The sequence below is a fragment of the Empidonax traillii genome, unplaced genomic scaffold, assembly GCF_003031625.1.
Source record: "Empidonax traillii isolate 1590-97213 ecotype Southwest subspecies unplaced genomic scaffold, ASM303162v1 scaffold57:size2250009, whole genome shotgun sequence".
NCBI classification, from domain to species: Eukaryota; Metazoa; Chordata; class Aves; order Passeriformes; family Tyrannidae; genus Empidonax; species Empidonax traillii.
The window spans coordinates 1,897,500-1,900,109 of NW_020955250.1; the positions used below are offsets into that span (position 1 = coordinate 1,897,500).

The 2,610-nt window shown below is 42.1% G+C and overlaps 1 protein-coding gene across 10 annotated transcripts in view; it reads right to left on the reverse strand.

Annotated features, from left to right (window-relative positions):
- CLASP1 (cytoplasmic linker associated protein 1) overlaps positions 1-2,610 on the reverse strand; it is a 177,675-nt gene that overhangs the window by 91,036 nt on the left and 84,029 nt on the right. The gene's annotated exons all lie outside the window — the stretch shown is intronic.

The following is a 2,610-nucleotide window of genomic DNA, read 5'->3' on the forward strand; positions in this document are numbered from 1 at the left end:
GTTGGGACATCTTCAAATGCCTTAATGAAGTCTTCTTCATCCACAGCACCTGCTCCCTCTTTGGCTGCTGACACACAAATGAAAAAGCTTTTTCAATCTTCTTATCAACAAGAGAATCAATTAAGAAACCACCAGCTATCAAGGCACTTAATCAGGAGAAAGTTCACTATCCATGCAGCCTCAGAGTGCCGCAGATGTAATGAAAGCAGAGACAGGGAAATTCAGTGCCAGGCACTGGTTAGACATTCATGGCATCCTTCAACTCATAGGCACAGAGGGCACATTAGGGTAAGTCATTACAGTAATCACTCAAGAGTTAGGGGACACAGTCTGAAAGATGAAAGGGAATACTTAGTTTAATTATATGGGAGATTTTATTTTAAAGGATTTAATCCCATCTATAATGGATGAAGGTGGAGATCTGACAGGTGCACAAACAGACGAATGATAAGGAAGATAAATAGTCTCCGGAATACTAATCAGATTAGAGACTGTCTGATATAGGGACCTTTCTCCATTTCTCTAGGCCACATGTAGAATTATAGTCACATGTAGAATTATTGCTCACAGTTTTCTTTCTGCGCCTTCATTACCAGCAATGCCCAAAGGTCTTCTTAGAAGAAAGCCTACGTGTCAGTCTTAGCTTGCAAGGGCTAAAGTTTAGCATGAAGCTGTAAGCAGCCTGTCTCAGATAAGTTAGAGTTGCAGCTATAAAGGTTTAAAGAACACTGCCACACTGACATGATTTACTCACAGCCCCACACACATCCAACCTTTCACAAATGCAAAACACATTATAAGGATTCATCCAACCCAACTTCGGCTGTGGCACAACAGAGAACATACATGTCATGATTTCACAGGGAAACATTTTTTACTGTATTCTGGGGGCCGGTCTGGAAGCCCTTGCAATAAGCTCAGTATGCACACTATAAATACTTCACATCAATGTCAATTCATACATGTTACTTGCTTACTAGAAGACTTGGAGCCCAGAGGTGCAGACCCGAGTCTGCGGGTAGTCCCCATCCCAACTCTGCGCGAGTTTGCAGGAGCCTTGGAAGATGTAGAGGAGCTGGCTGAGGAAGGTCTGTTCCCATCCACGGAGTCTTCATCATCAAAAAGTTTATCTGCCAAAGAAAACCACACTCAGTTGTAGGGCCAGTGAAGCAAAGAACATGTCCATGCTATGGCAAACATGCTGCATGCTCCAGTCTGCTCTGCCCCCATCTCAGCAGTATCCTCATCCTAGAAATCCAGTTTTTCACCAAAGATCACCCAGCCACTGAACTCAATCCTTTGCTATTGCAGCCACTATGTTATAAACCCTTCCAATGAATGCATTCAGATAAAAAAAACCAAACTTCAAATCTACAGCAGGAAGACGCAAGCCACAGATAAGACCTGGGGTGTTTACAGTCTGCATCTTTCATGCTGATGCCTCCAAAAGCTATTTTGCCATGGACTGTAGCAAAACCAAGATCATGAGCAAATCCAAGTGTGGAGGAGACCAGGCAGCAGGGGCTGCCCTGTGACACGTGCCAACTGCCTGCACCAGACTGAGGATAAACAGGGTAACCCAGGAAAGTTCACATGGCAATATCCATACTGTTAATAGACCCAGACCATTAATCACAGACCCATCCAGAGTTATAAATCGCCTTTAACCCTAAATTATTACCAGATATTCTTTACAAGGAAACAGAAGAAGTTACCTCAAATTCATAAAAACATAAATATAACGTGCATTAAAACTTACAGAACTTTCTGTGTACATACAACTTCAGCCTCTACCACCAAACACGAACATAACTGAACTTAAAATGAACTACAGTCACTTTGATTCTCACTGAAGGTCACTTCAATTCCAGAGGAGTGCTTATATTGCAGTTTTACACAGATTATCTAATTCACTTGAAAAGCCAGGCTTAGGTTGAAAGGTGACAAAGCATTTGGGCAGCTGATGTAGACGGAACACATAATTATTGAGGCCAGAAAGCCAGCTCAGTCCCCATCACTCAGCTTCTCCACACTAACACTTCATTCAAGATTTGAGACCTGCTTTATGTCTATCCCTCTCCAACAATCCAAAGTACACAACCACTCTCACAGGTTTAGGAACATTTCCCTCACAATTTCCACTTGGCAAAATGTCAAGCAGGTGCTTTAATCCATCCCTGCTCAGGAAAGCACCTGGGAACATCTAGTAACAAATACAGGCTCCTAGTAAGACACTAATGAGAGAAATTCAATACAAGTTGAGCTTTCTGAAAGTAAAAAATTAACTTGATAACAGTGTAGGCATATTAAAGGGGAGGTAAAAAAAAAAAAGAAAGAAAAGCTTGTATTGTTCTCAGCCCAATCATCTTCAGTCTTCCCTGCCCTAACTGGCATTGGTTTATTCGCATCTGGACACAGGAACACCATCACAGAGCATCTAAAAACCTAACCACCCTATTTTCAGTATGTCCTGTGCACATGATGCCGTAATCCAACCACAGCACAGCGCAGAAATGGCAGGTATAAAGAACCATTCAAAAAGTTAAAAGAGGTGGCCAAGGACATCTCTCCCCTAATTTCGATATTCAAGATGTCTTGAAATATGGTAGA